Below are 24,558 nucleotides of genomic sequence, written 5' to 3'. Positions count from 1 at the left end.
GCCCACGTCTCAGAATCCAATAAAAGTCATAAAATCTGAACACCCATTTAACCACGAATCTAACCGTACCAAATTTACCAAAATGCGACATCAAATCGCCACTCAAATCCTTAAATTAAACCCTCAAAATTCCTAGCCTCCAACTCCCAAATTCCACCTCAAAAATACACAAACTAGGTGGGAAATTCAATGGGGATTACATAATTATTGAGCAAACTAAACCACAAGTAACTTACCTTAAGAATAACTTCAAAATCCCTCTCACAATCGCCTAGTCCCGATCTTGGAATGTTCAAAAATGAAGAAAATCTCAGAACCCTTATTTTTAATACACTACCCAACTTTTTCCGCACCTGCAGAGCCTGAGCTCGCACATGCGCTCCCGCTTTTGCGGAGAAAAACTCTCTTCTATGAAACTCACTTAACAGCCGACCAAGCGCACCTGCGGTCCCAGATTCGCACCTGCGGGACCGCATCAGCAAACCATTCCCCGCTTCTGCAACTCCCATGCTTCCTGTCCAAATCCGCTTATGCGGTCCACCTCGCGCATATATGCATCCGCATCTGCAGAAAATTTTTCGTGCCTGCGACCCCTAGTGACCTTCCTCCTCTTTACAATTGCGCAAGCTTAGCTGCTTATGCAGCTCCGCACCTATAGCCAATCCCACCGCAGGTGCGATGACACCAGACACGCAGCACCTCAGCATAACACTTAAGCCAAATTCAATTCGAAAATCACCCGAGCTCCACCCGAGGACCCCGGGACTTCAACCAATTATACCAGCAAGTCCTAAAACACGATACGAACTTAGTCAAGCCTTAAAATCACATCAAACAACGCTAAAACCACGAATCACGCATCGATTCAAGCCTAATGAACTTTTAAACTTCTCACTTCAACATTCGATGCCAAAACCTATCAAATCATGTCCGATTGACCCTAGATTTTCCACACAAGTCACAAATAAGACCACAGACCTACTCCAACTCCCAAAACTCTAATCCGAGCCTGGTAACAACAAAGTCCACTCTCAGTCAAACTTATAAATTTCCAATGTCCACCATTTCAAGCCTAATTCAACTACGGACCTCTAAATCATAGTACGGACACGCTCCTAAGTCAAAAATCAATCAACGGAGATAACGAAACCATCGAAAGTCCATTCCAAAGTTGTTTACACACAAGTCAACATACGATCAACCTTTTCAACTTAAGCTTTCAACCTTGAGACTAAGTATCTCAACTCATTCAGAAACCTTTTCGGACCTGAACCAACTACCCCCACAAGTCACATAACAGGTATAAAGAATAAAATGAGCAGTAAATGGGGGAACGGGGCTACAACTCTTAAATAAACATTCATCCTCGAACGGGTCTAGAAACGTACTTGGAGTCTCAAATAGGAGTGCATATCTGCTACGTATCTCTTGCTCGGTCTCCCAAGTAGCCTCCTCAACTGGGTGGCTTCTCCACTGCACCTTCACTGAAGCTATGTCCTTGGACCTCAACTTTCGAACCTGCCAACCCAAAATAGCCATTGGGTCCACATAATAAGTCAAATCACCATCTAACTAAACCGTGCTGAAATCCAAAACATGAGACGGATCGCTGACATACTTTCGGAGCATAGAAACATGAAATACTGGATGCACACTCGACAGACTAGGTGGCAAGGCAAGCTTGTAAGACACATCTCCAATCCTCTGAAGTACCTCAAACGGCCCAATATACCGAGGGCTCAACTTGCCCTTCTTCCTGAATCTCATAACACCCTTCATGGGTTACACCTTGAGTAGTACCTTCTCCCTAACCATGAAAGCAACATCACAAACCTTCCTATTAGCGTAACTCTTCTGTCTGGACTGCGTCGTGAATCAATTTTACCTTTACCAAAGCATCCTGAACCAAGTCAATAACCAATAGCCTAGCGTCACTTGGCTCATACTAACCCACCAGAGATCGACACTGTCTCCCATACAAAGCCTCATACGGAGCCATCTAAATGCTCGACCGGTAGCTGTTGTTGCAGGCAAACTCTGCGAGCGGCAAAAACTGATCCCAAGAACTCTTGAAATCTATGACACAAGCATGTAGCATATCCTCCAATATCTGAATAATTCGCTCGGACTGTCCGTCCGTCTGAGGGTGAAATGCTGTACTCGAGTAAACCTAGGTGCACGGCTCTCCAAAACTGCAACGTAAACTGTGTGTCCAGATCTGAAATGATGGACACTGGCACGTCGTGAAGGAGAGCAATCTCGCGGATGTAAATCTCAGCCAATCGCTCTGAAGAATAGGTAGTCCCAACTGGAATGAAGTGCACGAACTTGGTTAGTCGATCCACAATCACCCAAATAGCATCAATCCTTGAAGTCCGTGGGAGACAAACTACAAAATCCATGGTGATACGCTCCAAATTCCACTCTGGAATCTCTAACCACTGAAGCAATCCACCCGGTCTCTGATGCTCATACTTCACCTGCTGACAGTTAAGACACCAAGCTACAAACCCACTATATCCTTCCTCATTCCCCTCCACCAATAATGCTGCCTCAAGTCCTGGTACATCTTCGCGGCACCAGGATGAATGGAATACCGCGAACTGTGAGCCTCCTCAAGAATCAACTCACATAGCCCATCTACATTAGGCACACAAATTCGACGCTGCATCCTCAACACCGCATCATCCCCAATAGTAACATCCCTGGTATCACCTTGTTGAACAGTGTCCTTAAGGACAATCAAATGGGGATCATCATAATGGCGCTCTATGATGCGATCATATAAGGATGATCGAGAAACCACACAAGCTAGAACTCGGCTGGGCTCTGAAACATCTAATCTCACAAACTGGTTGGCCAATGCCTGAATGAATGAATGTAATGCTAGCCATGCTCACCGTCATTCTACTCAAGGCATCAGCCACCACATTGGCCTTCCCATAATGATACACAATCATAATATCATAGTCCTTTAGCAGCTCCAACCATCACCGCTGCCTCAAATTTAGATCCTTTTGTTTAAACAAGGGATGGAGGCTCCGATGATCCGTAAATACCTCACAAGACACACTGTAGTGATAATGCCTCCAAATCTTCAATGCATGAACGATGGCATCCAACTCCATATAATGAACAGGGTAGTTCTTCTCATGAGGCTTCAACTGACCCAAAGCATAAACGATCACTCTATCCTCCTGCATCAAGACACACCCAATATTGATCTGAGAAGCATCACAATACATTGCATAAGAGCCAGATGTTGAAGGCATAACTAGAACTGAAACTGTGGTCAACGCAGTCTTGAGCTTCTAAAGGATCTATTCACACTCATCCGACCATCTGAAAGTAGCACCCTTCTGGGTTAATTTGGTCAAGGGCGATGCAATAGACAAGAAACCCTCCATGAAGCGATGATAATAACCGGCCAAGCCAAGAAAGCTCTGAATCTCCGTAGCTGACGACAGTTTGGGCCAACTCTGAACCGCATCTATCTTCTTCGGATCTACCTGAATCTCCTCACTGGACACCATGTGCCCCAAGAACGCCACCGAACTAATCCAAAACTCATACTTGAAGAACTTGGCATAAAGCTTATCCTCCCTCAATCGCTGCAACACAATCCTCAAATGTTGGGCATGCTCCTACTGGCTACGAGAGTACACCATGATATCATCAATGAATACTATGACAAACGAGTCAAGATAAGGCTAAAATACATTGTTCATCCGATGCATGATTGTTGCGGGGGCGTTGGTCAGCCCAAAAGACATCACAAGGAACTCATAATGACCATAACGGGTCCTGAATGCCGTATTTAGAATATCCTAGTCCCGAATCTTCAACTGGTGATACCTAGACCTCGAAACAGTCTTAGAGAGAACCCTCACTCCCTGAAGCTGGTAAAATAGATCATCAATGCGCGATGAAAGGATACTTGTTCTTGATTGTAACTTTGTTCAACTTCCTATAGTCGATGCGCAACCGCATAGTACCATCCTTCTTCTTCACAAACAGAACTAGTGCACCCCAAGGCGACACAATAGGCCTAATGAATCCCTTATCAAGAAGTTCCTAATGTTTTTCTTTCAATTCTTTTAACTCAACTAGTGCCATACGACACAAAGGAATAGAAATGGGCCGAGTGCCCGTCACCAAGTCAATACCAAAGTCAATATCCCTGTCGGGTGGCATGCCCGGCAGGTCTGCATGAAACCCATCAGGAAAATCTCGCACCACCGGAACAGAATCAATAGTAGGAGTATCAACACCAACATCCCTCTCAAAGGCCAAATAGGATAAACAACCCTTCCCAACCATCCGTTGGGATTTTAGATATGAAATCACTCTGCGGGGAACATAATCTAGAGAACCTCTCCACTCGATCTGTGGCAACCCTAGCATCGCCAACGTCGCAGTCTTAGCGTGACAATCCAGCATTGCATGATATGGAGACAATCAATCCACACCCAAGATCACGTCGAAATTAACCATACTAAGCAATAAGAGATCAACTCTAGTCTCCAATTCACCAATAGTCATTACACATGACTGATATACATGGTCCACCACAATAGTATCGCCCATGGGTATTGGTACATGAATAAATGATACTAACGACTCATGGGGCATATCCAGATAACGGGCAAAATACGATGATACATACGAATAAATAGAACCAGGGTCAAATAATATAGAAGCATCTATGTGGTATGCTGAGACAATACCAGTGATCATTGTATCTGAAGCAAGGACATCTGCTCTGGCAGGAAGACCATAAAATCAGGCCTGGCTACCACCTGATCAACCTCTCCCTCTAGGGCGACCCCTAGCTACCTGAGCCCCACCCCGAGCTGGCTAGGCGGGTGGTGAAGTAACTGGTGTTAAAGTCATGGTCTGACCCCTCTGTTGAGCTGGGCCTTCCGAAAGGCGGAGGCAATGTCTCTTTAGGTGACCCAAATCTCCACACTCAAAACAACCCCTCATGGACAATAGCGATAAGTACTAAGGCAGACCCCGAGAACCAGAATAATTATCAGAAGAACTTTGGTACAGACTAACCCTGAACTGATAGTGCACGGGATGAACTCTGAGTTGGAAGAGCATTGAGAGATGACTGGCCCGGATGGGCATTGTATGAACCATGGCCAGATGATGCTCCACGGTGAACTGAACGAGCCATCTGAGCGAGCCAATAAGGATGACCCCTGCTGTAGTAAGACTGTCCCCTAGAATGAATACCACAAGGACCGCCTGAACCTCGAGTCCTCTTGGCCTCCCTCTCCTCACGCTCCTGACTACGGACCGTCTCTATCTGCTGAGCAATATCAACCACCTCATCAAAAGTAGCATCAGATACCCTTTCCCGAGTCATGAGCAACCGCAACAGATCAGTGAGGCCATTAATGAACCTCCTAATCCTCTCCCTATCCGTGGGAACCAACCAAACTGTGGGACGAGCCAACTCGAAAAACCTCATCTTGTACTGGATCACAAACATGTCATCCTGACGTAGCTGCTCAAACTGTCTGTGCAGCTCCTCCCTGTGAGACTGAGACATGAACTTCTCCAAAATGAGAACGAAGAACTCACGCCATGTAAGTGGTACTGCGCCGACTGGCCTGCACCTCTCATAAGCCTCCCACCATCTTAAGGCATCCCCAGTAAACTGAAAAGTAGTGAACGAGACCCCACTTGTCTCCAGAATACCCGTCGTGTGAAGAATCCGTTGGCACCTATCTCTACTCTCTTTACTGGAAGAAGACAATACTCAATTAAATATGAAGTCCCGATAAGGAGAATACTGTAATTTATGAGACTAGGATAATATATATAAATTCGGGAGTATGAACTTCTCTTTATGTCTCGTTATCAAACACATGTAATTACGAGATCATGCCAAAATGAAGGAAAGTTTAGCGTTAACATACCTGAGTCGATTCTCTTGACAATCAATCTAACACACGTTGATTGTGACAACACATAACAGCGGATTGAAGTAGGGGGAAAATCCGTATGATATTTTTGAGAAAGATTATACCGGGCTCCCTTAGAATTGCAAATCCCGTTGCTATTACGTTATGAAATCTTGAGAAAGAGAATTCCATCCGTTATATAATCTTTCTATTACGTTATGTAATATTGAGAAAGAGATATCCATCTGTTATGTAATCTTGTTGTTACTTTATGTAATTAAGCATACTGAGAAAGAGAATTCCATCCATTAGCTATGTATTTCCTCTTAATGAATTAGGGGAGGTTTTTTCTTTTATTAAAGAGAGTGGGCCACACTTTTCAAGCTTGGTGTCACCTACCCTTTTCAAGTGTGCCACCTTTAATTCTCTTTCAAGAGTCATAGCATGGGAAGGGGGGGGTGCTGCAATGTTGGGGAGGGGTTAGGTCTTATCCCAAGGTTATTAATTAATTACACAATAATTTTAATTAACTTGTTAATTCCCTCATTAACCAATAATCCACATAATTAAGAATCATCTCAAATTACTTAAAATACTACTCACTTTTAATACACTTTGTACACCTTACTATTATGGTCATGTGGTACCTTGTATCGCACTAGTCCATAAATACCGGGTATTATAGCTTGGACCGTATTTTATCTCAAAATGACAAACTTTGACGAAACTCATTTTCTTCGATCCGTTTACCCTCTCACCTTCATGAATTTACTCATAACTTGTTTGAAATAGCATAATACTTATAATCTCACAATAATCCCATTCCCGAACTTACATTGATTTAAGACGAAACTTTAACATACAAAAATGCGGGATGTAGCATCTCATTTCCGAGATTCCATCAATTTACTTATGGCGTACTTTCACGTACGAAAACATGGGGTGAAACATCATTCCCCCCTTTGGAACATTCGTCCTCGAATGTTGACTGATGCTTTTATCATTATCATAACCTATAGCTCTTGCGAATATTTTAATACTCTCCTTTCCATCTAGGTAATTGTTCTGTGAATAATTCCAAAGTCCAGGCTATTCCCACCTGTAGGCCTCTTTTTCACACCACGACCTGTGGTCGGAATTCTTCCAATTTCGTAACTCTTGCTACTTCGGTCATGCAGCCTGTATGGCATTTTCCTTGTATGTGCGCTTATGTGACTCTCCCCTCCAGCATTTAGCCAATCTCTTGGACTCACTTTGTAAACACATACAGAGTTTGACAAGATGTCCCTCTGAGCATCTATAGGTATACTGAAGTTCTTCGCTCGGTACTATGTCGAACTTATGAATATTGCTATATCTTATTTCATAGGCCCGGTTATCTATCCGCATGACTTTACTACATCTAAGTAGGTCATAATATACCATAACTCTTACCTTGATTTATCGTTACTGAGGTCTGCTACCAAACTCCAGCTTACGTTTGTTGTTCATCCCATATGTATAAATCTATGCCATTTAATGCTTCCTCATGACTGTTCATCTTAAGAATGACGGCCTAATCTCACTTCATACTTTGTGACTTTTGTCCATCCATTGTTTTGGGTCACTCTAACCCTAGCCAGATCTTGATATCCCGTCCTTCTCTTAAACCATATATATTAGCTCCTATAGGGCATAACTTGAGATCGGTGTGGCCAATTGTACATACCTCTGTTACTGTTGAAGGTAACTCAAAAGGCTTATATTCCTCTTCCTATATTATAAATACTGTTAAACTTCATTAACTGGGCGTCTCGTACCCTTCTTCATCTTGCTTCTTTTTCTTGTTGAAACTTGTATTTATCTTCTGAATCTCTCATTGTCTTTCACCATAAAGGTGGATAGATATTCTTGCCTTAAGGCTTCGTATCAAGAGGTTTACATGTTTTAGTACACACATGATCTATTGGAGACCTCACATTTACTCATCATAAGCATAATGAAAAATCGAGTTCCTCTGACTCAACTCTTCCAAAATTTTATCTCTTACCAACCATCTTTTTGGATTTAGGCATCGTCGTATTATGAATAAGATAGAGTTTAGGAAATTGAGTTCTTACAACTGAGCTTTACCACACGATCTAGAGTAATAAGAAAGAGTGATAGTCCTAAATGCCCTGTAGCCTCCTGCTTATAAGTGTGGTGCACGACACACCCATAAACAAGACTCTACTAGACATGACTTGTAGACTCCCTAGGACAGAACTGCTCTGATATCACTTTTGTCATGACCCAAACCGATGGGCCGCGACGGGCACCCAGTACCTTACTCAACTAAGTACCAACATATTGTATCTTCTCGTATCATGCTAACATAGGTAAATGAGATGAAAAGGCTATCGTAGAATAACTAGAATAAAACATGTAGTACCAACTTATACATAAGACATACGGGTCTATGAGACCAAAATGATCACTCGTACACTAAATATAGGTCGACAAGGCCATACAATCTTTTACGTACATGATGTACGTCTACAAGCCTCTAAGAGTACATAAGTATCATAAAGGTCAGGACAGGGCCCCGCCATACTAATCAACACACGTCCTAGTCATACTGACCAAATAAGAAACTCCGGAGCAAATGGAGCGCACCAACATCTTTCGCTGAGCTGGTAGCCAACCCGGAGGACTCTCAACCTGTCTATCGGGACCTGCAAGCATGAAATGCAGCGTCCCCAGGCCAAAGGGACGTCAGTACAAAATAATGTACCGAGTATGCAAGGCAATTTACTGAAAGCTGAAACTGAACTGATAATATAATAACTGAAAGTAACTAGGAGTCAGAGATAATCTAAAGATATGCTTATCTGCTGATACTGATTCAACTCTCTTAATATAGTAAGTAAAATAACTGTCCGACCCTATAAAGCTCGGTATATATACAGCTGCTCTACCGTAGTAGGCTCGCTCATTGGCGCTCGACCATACCAGGCTCTGTATCTCGGCCAACTGGGCTCGCTCATTGGCGCTCGACCATACCAGGCTCTGTATCTCGGCCAACTGGGCTCGCTCATAGGCGCTCGACCACAGTAGGCTCGGTATATAACTTACCATCTGATCAGAGGTTACCCAATAGGGGCCTGCCCATCGATTATAGCTCAATTAAATACTGTAATAATGTATATATAAGATTCTTCTCTCTTGACTGGAAGAAGACAATACTCAATTAAATTTGGAGTCCCGATAAGGAGAATACTGTAATTTATGAGACTAGGATAATATATTTAAATTTGGGAGTATGAACTTCTCTTTATGTCTCGTTATCAAACACATGTAATTACGATATCATGCCAAAATAAAGGAAAATTTAGCCTTAACATACCTGAGCACGTGAGTCGTCCGTGCAACACGTGAGTTTTTCGTGCGGATTATAGCGCTTGGGCTGTAGGAGCCCCTCCGGAGTATGCACACCCCTAATAAGAGCAGTCGACTATATATATGTGGATCCGATTGCACACCGCAACAGGCCTTGTGGTCATATGTGGATCGGGCTACACGTTGTGGCAGGTATTGTACAGCACTGAGTGATTGAGTGTGCTGAGCATTGAGAGTAGTGAGAGAGACTGCGAGATAGTAAGATTGAGTGAATGTGAGTACATGAATTCATCATTGAGACGCATTGCATTTGACATGCGTACTTGAGATATATGCATAGAGATGCATTTCCTTCTACTACCCGGTTGTGGTGACATTTATGATTTTACCTGTATCATGACATGTAGGTATAGAGACATACTTTCCTCATGATATCTGAAAATGAAACATCTTGCTTATCATTGAAATGAGTTTTGGGAAAAATCACATTTTTCAAACTTACTCGTATTTTGGCATTTTCGGTAAAAGATTTGGGTTTTCACTGAGATACTTGAAAAGAAATGCCTTTTTTATCTGGTACTGTGACCGAACTGAGCATATTATTTCTGAGATACCTCTTTTATTACTTGAACTATGTTGTTATGAATTGTTGTGGAATATTTGTGTACCTTTATGTTAGCTCGTCACTACTTTCAACCCAATGTTAGGTTTGTTACGTATTGAGTACATGGGGTCGGTTGTACTCATACTATGCTTCTGCACCTTGAGTGCAGATATTGGCTGCTGACGTTGGTGTGATCGACGTGAGCCGGAATTGAAGATGTACCTGCATTCCGGTTGTATCTGCTTCTTGTTCATGGTAGCCTTAGATCTATAAAACTCTGTTTATGTGCTTTTCAAATGGATAATGTATTTACTTTATTTCAGCTTTGTAAACTCTATTCTTATAAACTATTACTTCTCTTAACAATCCCTCTAACACATGTTGATTGCGATAACACGTAACGGCGGATCGAAGTAGGGGAAAAATTCCGTATGATATTCTTGAGAAAGATTATACCGGGCTCCCTTAGAATTGCAAATCCCGTTGCTATTATGTTATGTAATCTTGAGAAAGAGAATTCCATCCGTTATCTATTCTTTCTATTACGTTATGTAATCTTGAGAAAGAAAATTACATCTGTTATGTATTCTTCTTGTTACATTATGTAATTAAGCATATTGAGAAAGAGCATTCCATCCATTAGCTATGTATTTCCTCTTAATGAATTAGGGGAGGTATTTTCTTTTATTAAAGAGAGTGGGCCCCACTTTTCAAGCTTGGTGTCACCTACCCTTTTCAAGTGTGCCACCTTTAATTCTCTTTCAAGATTCATATCATGGGAAGGGGGGGGGGATGCCACGTTAGGGAGGGGTTAGGTCTTATCCCAAGGTTACTAATTAATTACCCACTAATTTTAATTAACTTGTTAATTCCCTCATTAACCAATAATCCACATAATTAAGAATCATCTCAAATTACTTAAAATACTACTCACTTTTAATACACTTTGTACACCTTACTATTATGGTCATGTGGTACCTTGTATCGCACTAGTCCATAAATACCGGGTATTATAGCTTGGACCGTAATTTATCTCAAAATGACAAACTTCAACGAAACTCATTTTCTTCGATCCGCTTACCCTCTCACCTTCACGAATTTACTCATAACTTGTTTGAAATATCATAATGCTTATAATCTCACAATAATCCCATTCCCGAACTTACGTTGATTTAAGACGAAACTTTAACATACGAAATGCGGGATATAACATATCATTTCCGTGCTTCCATCAATTTACTTATGGCGTACTTTCACATACGAAAACATGGGGTGTAACATCATTCCCCCCTTTGGAACATTCATCCTCGAATGTTGACTGATGCACTTATCATTATCATAACCTATAGCTCTTACGAATATTGTAATACTCTCCTTGCCATCTAGGCAATTGTTTTGTGAATAATTAAAAAGTCCAGGGTATTCCCACCTGTAGGCCACTTTTTCACACCATGGCCTGTGGTCGGAATTCTTCCAATTTCGTAACTCTTACTACTTCGGTCATGCAGCCTGTACGACTTTTTCCTTATATGTGCGCTTATGTGACTCTCCCCTCCAGCTTTTAGCCAATCTCTAGGCCTCACTTTGTAAACACATACAAAATTTGACAAGATGTCCATCTGAGCATCTATAGGTATACTGAAGTTCTTCGCTCGGTACTTTGTCAAACTTATGAATATTGCTATATCTTATTTCATAGGCCCGGTTATCTATCCGCATGACTTTACTGCATCTAAGTAGGTCATAATATACCATAACTCTTACCTCGATTTATTGTTACTGAGGTTTGCTACCAAATTCCAGCTTACGTTTATTGTTCATCCCATATGTATAAATATATGCCCTTTAATGCTTCCTCATGATTGTTCATCTTAAGAATGACGGTTTAATCTCACCTCATACTTTGTGACTTTTGTCCATCCATTCTTTTGGGTCACTCTAACCCTAGCCAAATCCTGATATCCCGTCGTTCTCTTAAACCATATATATTAGCTCCCATATGGCATAACTTGAGATCGGTGTGGCCAATTGTACATACTTCTGTTACTGTTGAAGGTAACTCAAACGGCTTATATTCCTCTTTCTATTTTGTAAATACTGTTAACCTTCATTAACTGGGCGTCTCGTACCCTTCTTCATCTTGCTTCTTTTTTTTGTTGAAACTTGTATTTATCTTCTGAATCTCTCATTGTCTTTCACCATAAAGGTGGATTGATATTTTTGCCTTAAGGCTTCTTATCAAGAGGTTCACACGTTTTAGTACACACATGATCTACTGATGACCTTACATTTACTCATCATAAGCATCATGAAAAATCGAGTTCCTCTGACTCAACTCTTCCAATATTTTATCTCTTACCAATAGTCTTTCTGGATGTAAGCATCGTCATATTATGAATAAGATAGAGTTTAGGAAATTGAGTTCTTACAACTAAGCTCTACCACACGATCTAGAGTAAGAAGAAAGAGTGACAGTCCTAAATGCCCTGCAGCCTCCTGCTTATAAGTGTGGTGCAAGACACACCCATAAACAAGACTCTATTAGACATGACTTGTAGACTCCTTAGGACAGAACTGCTCTGATACCACTTTTGTCACGACCCAAATCGATGGGCCGCGATGGGCACCCGACACATTACTCAACCGAGTAACAACATAATATATCTTTCTTATTACATCATCATAGGTAAGTGGGCCAGAAGGGGCGTCATGAGATAAACAGAGTAAACATGAGGGAACTTATACATAAGACATACGGGCCTATAAGACCAAAATGATCACTCGTACACTGAATATAGGCCGACAACGCCATACAATCTTTTACGTACATGACATATGGCTAAAATTCTGTAAGAGTACATAAGTATCATAAAGTTCGGGATAGGGCCCCGCCCATACTAAACAACACACGTCCTAGTTATACTGACCAAATAAGCAACTCCAGAGCAAATGGAGCGCACCAACATCTTCCGTTGAGCTGACAGCCTACTTGGAGGACTCTCAACCTGTCTATCGGGACCTACGGACATGAAACACAGTGTCCCCAGGAAAAAGGGACGTCAGTACTAAATAATGTATCGAGTATGTAAGGCAATATACTGAAAGTTGAAATTGAACTGATAATATAACAACTGAAAGTAACTGGGAGTCAAAGTTAATCTGAAGATATGCTTATCTGCTGATACTTACTCAACTCTCTCAATATAGTAAGTAAAATAGTTGTCCGGCCATATATAAGGCTCGGTAGATATACAAGTGCTCTGCCATAGTAGGCTCGCTCATAGGCGCTTGGCCATACGAGGCTCTGAATCTCGGCCAACTGGGCTCGTTCATAGGCGCTCAGCGATAGTAGGCTCGGTATATAACTTACCATCTTATCGGAGGTTACCCAATAGGGGCCTGCCCATCGATTATAGATGGATGGTAATGAAAATACTGTAATATTGTATATATAGGATCTCTGCTCTCTTGACTGGAAGAAGACAATACTCAATTATATATGGAGTCCCGATAAGAAGAATACTGTAATTTATGAGTCTAGGATAATGTATATAAATTCGGGAGTATGAACTTCTCTTTATGTCTCGTTATCAAATACATGTAATTACAAGATTCTCTTGACATTTCCTCTAACACACGTTGATTGCGACAACACGTAATGGTGAATCGAAGTAGGGAAAATATCTGTATGATATTCTTGAGAAAGATTATACCGGGCTCCCTTTGAATTTAATTACATTTTTTATAATAATTGTATTATAAAAAATATATTTATACTCATTTATAATGTATAAAAGTTATATATACTCTATTACATTCTATAAATTTAGTATTGTGTAGTAATTGTTTAATTATCTTATATTCTAGCACGAAACCCATAATTATAAAAATTATATATATATATATATATATATATATATATATATATATATATATATATATATATATATATATAATAACTCCACCCGTCGTTTTGTGTATTTGAGTCTCGTTCCCCCTACTTGATGCTTTACATATGTATATTTACTGTTATGTGTCTTGCGGGTTTGGTTGGTTTGGGCTCGAGAAGGTTTTGGAGTGAATTGTGACACTTAGTCCCTTGGTTGGAGGCTTAAGTTGCAAAGGTTGACCGGAGTTTGACATTTGTTTAGACGACTGCGGAATGGTATTTTGATGGTTCCAATAGGTTCATATGATAATGTTGGACTTAGGCATGTGTCCGTATTAAGATTTTGAGGTCCGTTGATTTTGTAATTTTTGGCAAAAGTTGGAAAGTTGAAGGTTTGAAAGGTTCATAGGTTTGACCGGGAGTTGAAATAGGCTCATTGTGTCGTTTGGGACTTTTATGCAAAATTTGAGGTCATTCCGAGTTGATTTGATATGGTTCGGTATGAGTTTTGGAATTAAAAGTTCATTAGTTCCTTAGGCTTGAACCGAGGTGTGTTTCGTGGTTTTAATGTTGTTTTATGTGATTTGACGCCTCAAGCAGGTCCATGTTATGTTTTGGGATTGATTGGTGTGATTGGACTGGATTCCGAGGGCATTGGGTGTGTTGCGATGTGTGTTTCGGGGTGGTTTCGGGGCATTTTCCCTTGTGATCCATCAGCTGCCTTCTGCCTTCTGTTGTTCATTGCGATCGCCGAGGGTAATTGGTGGAATATGAGTTTTTCTCTAAGAATTTGCAATGTGGACGTCGCTTTTGTGGAGCTTGAGGAGCAGTGGCCTTCGCGTTCCCATACAGGGATTCGTGTTCACGTAGAAGGGAAGGATGGTCGGGCGCGTCAGGTTTTAGCCTTCGCGATCACGTGTGATGGTCCGCATTCCCGTGAGGGCTTTTGGGAGATGGGATTTTTATTCTTCACAATCGCTGGGGTGGTCCCGCGATCGCGATGCATATGCCCGGGCAGACCTTTAAAATATAATTTTCGGGATTGAGTTATGTTATCACATTTTGATATTGGGAGCATGGATTTGGGTGATTTAGGAGGTGAATGTCACGATTTGGATTAGGGTAAGTGTTTTTTACTCAGATTTGATTATTATCCATGATTCCATCCTTGTTTTTAGAATTTAATTGATGAATCTAAGTGAAGAAATTGGGGATTATGGTAAAACAAAAACTTCTCTAAATGTAATTTCTGAGTTTTGTCAGGTTGGGAAGAAGGGCAAGTTGAGCCCGAGGTTATTGGTTCTTTCGAGTTGTTGGAGAGAGTGCGAGGTTGCTTATATATTTTCTTGCCTCCTAATCTTTTGGGAGTTCATCTAGTGTTCCATGTCGCTATGCTTCAGAAGTTTCATGAAGATAAGTCACATCTATTGGATTGTAGCAGAGTCTAGTTAGATGAGAATCTTGCTTATAAAGAAAATCCAGTGGCCATTTTGGATAGGCAGATTCAGAAGCTAAGGATAAAATGTATTGCATCGGTGAAGGCTCAGTGGAGAGGTCAGCCAGTTTAGGAGGCAACTTGGGAGACCGAGTATGACATGCAAAGAAAAATTCCTCACATTTTTGGCACTTCAAGTATGATTCTAAACTTGTTCAAGGAACATTGTTTAAGAGGCGAAGAACGTAACGACCTAGCCGATCATTTTGTGTATTTGAGCCTCGTTTCCCCATTTGATATTTCCCGTATGCTTGCTCATTTTGCAACATTCAGGTAAGGTTGGTTTGGTTCTGGGAAGGTTTTGGAGTGAATTGGAACACTTGATTTCTTTGTTGGGAGCTTAAGTTGTAAGAGTTGACCAAGGTTTGAGTTTTTTGTAAACGACCTCAGATTAATGATTTGATAATTTCAATAGGTTCGTATGGTGATTTTGGACTTAGGCATATGATCGGATTTGGATTTGGAGGTTCTTGGGATGTTTTGGTGCTATTTGTTGAAAGTTGACGATTTCAAGGATTGGAAAGTTCCTAAGTTTGACTGGGAGTTGACTTTGATGATGTCGGGTTCTAATTGTTATTTCGGGACTTTTAATAATTCTATTTTGCCATTTCGGACTTTTGTGCAATGTTTGTTTGTAATCCGAATTGGCTAGGCTTGAATCGGACGCTTGGTTTGAGGTTTGAAAGCTCTTGAACTTAAGAGAAGTTCAATTTGGGTTTTTGGCCTTAGATTTATTGTTGTGATGTTATCATGTGTGTTTAGAGTTGTGGATGGGGATAACATTTATGAACTTGTTGGTGTGATAGGACAGGGTTCCCGATGGCTTGGGTGAATTTCGAATCACCCAGAGCATTTTGGAAATTGCAGATTTTTGTTGGTGCCATGCCCTTCTTAACACTCGCGGAACTTAGACCGAAATCAAGGAGTGCATTTTAATCCGGGAAGATTTTCTTATTCACATTCATGATAGTCGCATTTGTGATGAATGTGGCAGATTGGCATTCACGTTCGCGCCTAGGTGGTCACATTCGTGCAAAGGTGACGCATGCTGGGGGTTGGCTGAAGCTTGGCCTTCGCATTCGCTGAAGGGGGGCTCGTGTCGCGTAGGCCTAGGGAGGATGTGCATCACGTTCGCATGGGTTAAGTTGCGTTCATGAAGGGTTATTTGAGGTTATAATTTTTTTGTGCTTCGCGAACGAGAGGCAGTGACCGTGTTCGTGAAGGGTATCTTTGGGCAGAACTTATAAGTGACTTATTTTATCAGTTTGGCCTATTATCTTATATTTTAGACCCTAGACTTGGAGAGGGGCGATGTTTGAAGAGGATTTTCACACAAGACAAGAGGTTAAGTGATATCTATATGATTTTGATATTATGTCTTATTTCCCCATGCATTATTACACAAAGATTATGGGATTTGAAAGAGAAATTTGGGGATTATGACTATAATTTTGGAGAGTAAGATTTAGGGATAATTTGGACTCTATTTTGGAGTCATTTGGGGATTTGGGAGTTAATTTGGACTATATTTTGGAGTATAATCACATAACTGGACTCGTGGAGTTATGGGTAGTCGAGATCATCCCATGTGGGCTCGGGTTGACTTTTGTTAATTTTTGAGAATTTGATTAAAGATTGAATCTTTATTATTTGGAATTGGTACGTATGGCTTTGTTTGATGTTGTTGAGTTGTTTTTTGCTAGATTCGAGCCGGTCGGAGGTGGTTTCTAAATGGAAGGCAATTTCAGAGGGATGATTTGTCTTGTTTGAGGTAAGTATCTTGCCTATCTTATGTGAGGGAATAATTCTTAGGATTGGACCTTATTTGTCAAATTATAATGTATGTAAAGCGACGTAAATGCGAGGTGACGAGCGTATATGAGGGTGCTATGTATGAAAAACGACCGGACTAGACTCTAATCTTCTCCCACGCCTTAATTTGATTGTGTGCTCTCTATGATACATGTATAATCCTTTGTATGACTGTGATCTTAGCCATGATGGGAATTTGTGAAATCTTTGCTAAATTGATTTTAGTCGTAGTCATGTCATATATCTTGAGCACATATCTGCACTTTATTATTTCCGTGTCCTTGTGCACCTTATGGATGAATTGTGAGAATATATCTCTTGATGATAAATTATTATCTTAACTTTGTTATGATTATGGCACATATGGACATGTTGGACGGATTGATTGGGTGTTGGCACGAGGTCTCTTCCGTGCGGATATTTTTATTGTGATGATGTGTGAGGTATAAGGGTGGCATTCTCGATTATGATGATATTGCTATGGTTATGTCATGAGGTTTTTACCATGCACCATGTGGATTTGGATCCATCCCCCTAGGGTCGCCCTCTCATGATGCTCTCTTGATGGCGTACACGCATATTGTGATACTGTGGTTGGCGTAATTGACTTTTATAGAGGATGAAGGTGGCATTCTTCGATTATTTTCATATTCTTCTACATCTCGTAGTTTTTGTAACAAATTTACTCTTACTCTCATCAGACTCACCCTTTTTCTCTCTTTGATTCCTAACAGTCCCTTTACAACCGGCGACCAACCAAGCACCGACGACCATCGTCCCGCAGTAGGTAGGTTCTTCCCTCTCTCTACTCTCTCCCCTCTCTTCTCTCTTTCCAACATCTCTCCTATTCTCTTTCTTTTTTTTCTTCCCTTTTATTCTTTCAACCCACTGCTCCGATCGCCGCTAATGGGCCTGCGCCGGTGACAATCACCCCACCACTATTTCTCGCTCCATCTCCCTCTAGCCCTCTTTCTGCATCTATTGGTGTGTGTAGGGGTTGTGTATAATGAACATGGCCTATAATTTCCAGCAAGATCTAGGCACACGGCGACGCGTGAGTACTACTACAGCTAGATTCTTGACCGTGTCCTGCCAGTTTGGCGCATTCCTGCACCTCTGGTTAGCTTTCTGGGCAAAGCTCAACTCTTTTCGATGACTGTAAAACTAGATTCTACTATTCCTATTTGTTTCACTATTTTATCTGCGCTCATTAATATCGTTGTTTATTCCCTATATTTGTTCTACCACATACTATTCTTTTGTGTTTCTTGTTATTCGTCGTTGCGATATTCTCTCCCTGTTTTGTTTTGTTTTGTTTTGCTATTTTGCTATATTGTTTTGTTATCCTCAATATTGTCTTGTGTTCCTTATATTGATTGTACCCTTACTAGTGTTTAATGTTCCTTAATATCCTATTGTGTTTTGCTATATTGTTGTGTGCTCCTCAAATTTATTTGGTATGTCCTATGCCTGTTCCACTCCTTACTATTGTTTGTGTGTCTTAGTATTCCTAGTTTCTATACTCTGCTCCTTATTATTGTTATTGTTTTGTATCACTGATATTACTAGATTGCTAATCCTTAGACTATAGTGGTTGGGATAAATGATGGTAGAGTAAAGTCATGTCCTCAGGTGGGGCGGGGGGCAAGAGAGGTAAAAGAGCCTCGACCCTGAGAGTCGGGTCCTGGAACTAGGGACTTTCGGGGAAATCTATAGAGTTATCGAAGATCTTGTTGAAGAGGAGGATTAACATAGCTTATGTCGAGGAGACAAAATGTAAGGGGTCTAAGGCACGGGATGTAGACGGGTATAAAGTGTGGCACTCAGGAAGCATGAGGGGTAAAAATAGGGTGGGTATTTTAGTGGATAGGGAACTCAAGGAGCTAGTGGTAGAGGTTCAGAGCGTAAACGATGGGATGATAGCTATCAAGGTAGTAGTTGGAGGGCAAACGTTAAACGCTATTAAGGCCTACGCACCTTAGGTGGGCTTGGATGAGGAGGTCAAAAGTCATTTCTGGGATAATTTGGATGAGGTAGTTCGTGGTATTCAATTTTCCGAGAGGATTTCGATAAGAGGGATTTCAATGGCAACTTCGGGACGACTTCTGGGGGTTATGAAGATGTACATGGCAGCTTCGGTTTTGGGGATAGAAACGGGGTAGGAACTTCACTGTTGTATTTGCTAAAGCTTTTGATTTGGTCATAGCTAACTCGAGTTTCTAAATAACGGAGGAGCACTTAGTCACCTTCTATAGTTCGATGGCCAAGACCCAAATTGATTACCTACTCCTTAGGAAGTGTGATAGAGGTCTTTGCATGGATTGCAAGGTTATCTCGAGTGAGAATCTCTCGACCCAACATAGGCTCTTGGGGATGGACTTGGAGGCCATGAGTAAGAGGAAAAAGAGGGATGTGTATGATCAACCTAAGATCAAGTGGGCAGGCTTGACTAAGGATAAATCTTGGGAGTAGGGGGAGAAGCTGGTGGATATGGGAGCTTGGCGGAGTAAGGAGGACATGAGTTATATTTGCACCTCAATAGCGAATTGCATCAGTAAAGCTGCTACAGAGGTGTTAGGGGTCTCGAAGGGTTACACTGGTGGGCACAAGTAGGACTGGTGGTGGAATAAAGAGGTTCAAGAAAAGTAGAAGCCAAGAAAGGAGCATATCTGAAGCTACTGGAGAGCAAGGATAAGAAGGAGAAGAGGATGAATATAGAGTGTTACAAAAAGATCAAGAAGGAGATGAAGTTAGCGGTTATAGTAGCTAAGACAGCAGCATTTGGACGCTTATAGGAGGAACTTTGGGACAATGGCAGGGACAAAATGCTATACAGGCTAGCCAAGGTGAGAGAAAGGAAGCCTTGTGATCTGGACCAAGTGAAGTGCATCAAAGACAAGGATGGAAAATGATTGATGGATGAGGCACATAGTAGACCTAGATGGTAGTCATACTTCCACAAACTCCTAAATAAAGAGGGAGACAGGGACATTGTGTTGGGCGATTTGGAGCACTCCAAAAGTCGTCGTGGTTTTGGATATTGTAGGAATATTAGAATGGAGGAGGTCGAGGGGGCTGTAAAGAAGGTGATCAAGGGGAGAGGCCAGATGAAATCCCAGTGGAATTTTGGAAACGCGTGGGTAGGGTAGGCTTGGAATGGCTACTGGGTTGTTTAACATCATTTTAGGATGAAGAAGATGCCCAAAGAGTTGAGGTGGAGTACGATAATTCTGTTGTACAAGAACAAGGGTGATATCCAAAATTGCAACAATTATAGGGGTATCAAGTTGCTGAACTACAATATGAAAGTTTGGGAGAGGTTGGTGGAAGCGAAGGTGAGGAGGAGCGTGTCTATTTCCAAAAGCTAGTCTGTGGTCATGTGGGGTCATTTGACTGCAGAATCCATTCATCTTGTGACGAAGTTGGAGGAGCAGTATAAGGAGAGGAAGAGGGACTTGCATATGGTGTTCATTGATCTAGCGAAAGCATATAGCATTGTCCCAGGGGAGGTTCTATGGAGATGTTTGGACGCTAGAGGTGTTCCTTTGGCTTACACTAAGGTCATTAAGATCTTTACAATAGAGCTAAAACTGGAATGAGGACTGTGGGAGGGAACTCAGACCACTTTCTAGTTGTGATGGGGTTGCACTAGGGGTCAGTTCTTAGCCCGCTTTAATTTGTCTTGGCATTGGATACACTGTCGTGTCTCATTCAAAGGTAGGTGCCATGGTGTATGTTATTTTTGATTGATATTGTACTGACGAGATGTGATGCATTGTTAATGTAAAGCCCCATAAATTTCTGTAGTTTGACTCGGGATATTTATATAAGATTAATAGGGTAATAGCGTCAATCTCGGAGTTCATGCGGACCCACACTAGGGGATAATGGTGATCGGAACATGGTAATGTATGTATAGTTCAAGTTGATGTGGTTGGGAGTGTCAAATTATCAAAAGGAAGTAAAAACATTAGGCTTGAAAAGTTGGTTGAAAATGGCAAAAATAACACAATTAGGCCCTAACGTGCGCTTAGCGCACGAAAGGAAAACAGGATTGCAAGGAACAAACCAACATATTTAGTCTGCAACGTGCGCTCAATGCGCTCTAGGAAATGTTCCTGAGCAGTGATAGCTCGCATTACGCGTGCGCCGCGTGCCCATCGCGAGGTCCTCGGCAATATAAATATACATTAGCGGGGAGAGATAATAACAAAAAGGTTTCAAGGCTAGGGCATTTCTCTCCATCTCCCATCCGACCAAGGCTTTTCATACACACTTAAGGTGAGTTTTTAAGAGTGTTTTTATGATGATTCCACTTCTCAATCACTAGTTACAACAAGGTTTTGTATTGGATTCCATTGGATTTCTTCAAAACCTCAAGAACACCCCAAAAGTTGACTTTCAAGATTTGGCCTTCAAAAGGTAATCTTTCATGCTTAAACCTACATGCTTGGATTATTAGTGAATATATGAGCAAGAAATAAGTATTAGCACTTATTGGATGGTGCTTGGAAGCCATAAATACTTAAACTAAATTATTGGGTGTTGCAGATATTTTGTAATGTGTTAATTAGTAAAATTTGGTGGATGTTAGTTCATTGATGATTATGATGGTGCTAAGAAGGTAGTAAGTGGTCAAATGATGTTGTAGTATCTCTTATTGGTGTTAAGGAGGAATTTTTGGATGAAGAAACACCATTACTAGAGGTAGTTGAATGATATGCACTCTAGGTGCTTGATAAAATGCCAAAATGACCAAAAACCTGGAAATTTTACTAATATTGGTCCAATTGAATTATATTCAAGTAGATTGAAGTTGTAAGAGTAGTGTAAGGTTTTAGTATCACTAAAGAGCTCCATCAAGGTATGTTGGCTAAACGCCTCTTTTAGAGTTGAACCCCACAATGGCCCTTCAAGTCCCGTGTTTCTCATTGTAAATTGATTATTCCGAATAAGCCTTGTGACATGACATATATGCGTTCAATTTGTATTCCAAGTGTACTTGTTATGTTGAGTTACTATTTGAGAAGGTTATGCCGAATTGTCTAAGAAATCACATGTGCATAAGACCCTTAATTTGGTTAGTTGCTCAAATGTCTATTTAGAGTCTTTAGTAGAAATGCCTTGTTGTTGATAATCTATAAGGATGCTTGAAAGTGAAAGAAATGGGTTGGAGATATAAAGTGTGGCCAACGTGCCAAGAATGAAAGTTATACTTGTGGCCAATGGTGCTGAGAAAATGAAATGATGTGAGAAAGTTTATGAAATAGACCTTGATTGAACTGTTCCAAATTGACTTCGAAAATAGATGTGCCTAAAAGCTTATGTACGCAGGTCAAGCCCAAATATGGCTATCTTCATTAATGCTATGCTTTGTAAGTATTTCCAAAGTGTTTTGAGCTCTTATATATTCATGAGTTGAAATTGTGTATTTGCCTTTTTGGGAAAAAAGTATTTCAAGAATGAATGATGTGTTAAAGATTTTCTATTGTGACTTAATTAGGTTATAGCCCTTCTTGGGAAGAAAACCTTGTATGAAATCAATGTAATCAAACACTAATTTCTCATATGATGAAACCTTATGAACCTACTCTTGCTAAGGCCAAACGTACCAAACGGTTGATTGGAAGAGAACCCCTTGTACAAACTATTATCATTTTGGGAATCTATAGTTGTGGTATTGTGATTACACCTCCACCCGCATAAATTGGGGTGAGGCGGTAGGGCCGCTTTATGTAGAGTTGTTGTATTGTGGATACACCTCCACCCGCATATATCGGGGTGAGGCGGCAGAGCCGCTTTGTGCAGAGATTGTGGTATTGTAATACACCTCCACCCGCATATATTGGGGTGAGGCGGCAGGGCCGCTTTGTGTAAGGATTTTTGTATTATGATACACCTCCACCCGCATACATTGGGGTGAGGCGGCAGGGCCGATTTGTGTAGAATTGAGGGTATCGTGATTGCACCTCCACCCGCATACATTTGGGCGAGGCGGCAGGGCCACTTTGTGTAAAGGTGGTTGTAGAGGATCCCCGACTTAAGAATTTATAAATGTTATTGAAAGCTTTTAATACATTTCTTGTGGCTTTAACGGCTAAATAAGACTTTTATTGTTACCATGATTCATCATATTCATGTTGTATTTCTATGTCCTTGAATAGGTGTTTTGGTTTTCATACTAGTACTATTCCATATGTACTAACATCCTTTTTTTTCGGGGGAGCTGCATCTTAAATAGATGCAGGTGGTTCGTCAACAGGCGATTTTGATCCTCGTTAGTATTTACTCTCTATTTAGCATATTTTGGTGAGCCCTACTCTGTTCCGGGCTTCATGTCATTTGACGTTGTACTTTATGTTTGAGGTATAGTCGGGGCCTTGTCGCCGGCACTTCCATTCTTCCCTTCTGTTGTACTTAGAGGCTCCGTAGATAGGTTATGGGTGATGTTTGATTTTGGGAATTAAACTAGTAAGTATTGGTATTTGGGCAAACATGTTTCTCATCATATCTATAAACTTGTAATATTTTTGGAAATAATAAATGAATATCCTTTAGTAATGGAAAAAGAATGTGGAACACTTGACTCTTCTCATGTCTATCACTTGTACTGGTTCTTATATTGTTAATGGGCAAGGTTGGATAGAAGGCATCTAATAGGCTTTCTTAATCGGGGTATATTGATTGAGCGTCGGTCGCGCTCACCGAGGTTGGAGCGTGACAGTTAACGCGAGACTCGAGGTTTTGAGACAGACCCTAGAGTCTAAAGATTTCAAGTTGACTAGGACAAAGAAAGAATATTTGGATTGCAAGTTTAGTGAAGGGACCAAAGAAGTGGACACGGACATGGACGCGAGGCTTGATACACAACCCATCCCCAAGAGATATCGTTTCAAGTACTTGGTATCTATAATCCAAGAAAATGGGAGGTTAACGAGGATGTTACACATCATATTAGAGAGGGATGGGTGAAGTGGATGCTAGCATCCGGTGTTTTATGTGATACGTATGTGCCGCCTAAATTTAAAGGTAAGTTCTACAGAGTGGTAGTTAGATCGGCTATGTTGTATGAAGAAAAGTATTGGTCAATCAAGAACTCCCATGTCCAGAAGATGAAAGTAGCAGAGATGAGGATGTTGAGATGGATGTGCGGGCATACCACGATTAGTAAGAATGAAAATATTCTAGCCTAGGTGGGAGTGGCCCCTATGGTAAACAAGATGGAGAAAGCGAGACTTAGATAATTTGGCATGTGAAGAAGAGAAGCATAAATGCCCCAGTAAGGAGGTGCGAGAGGTTGGCCTTAGAGGCTCTGAGGAGAGGTAGAGATAGGCCAAACAAGTAATGGGGAGAGGTGGTTAGGTATGATATGGCATTGTTTCATCTGACGGAGGATATGACCCTTCATAGGAAGGTGTGGAGGTCTAGGATTAAGGTAAAAGGTTAGTAGATAATCGAGTATGTTTTCTTCCCATTCTAGTGTTAT

This window comes from Nicotiana tabacum, chromosome 4, assembly GCF_000715075.1.
Source record: "Nicotiana tabacum cultivar K326 chromosome 4, ASM71507v2, whole genome shotgun sequence".
Taxonomy (NCBI): Eukaryota; Viridiplantae; Streptophyta; class Magnoliopsida; order Solanales; family Solanaceae; genus Nicotiana; species Nicotiana tabacum.
Note: the sequence above shows the minus strand (reverse complement) of the source record.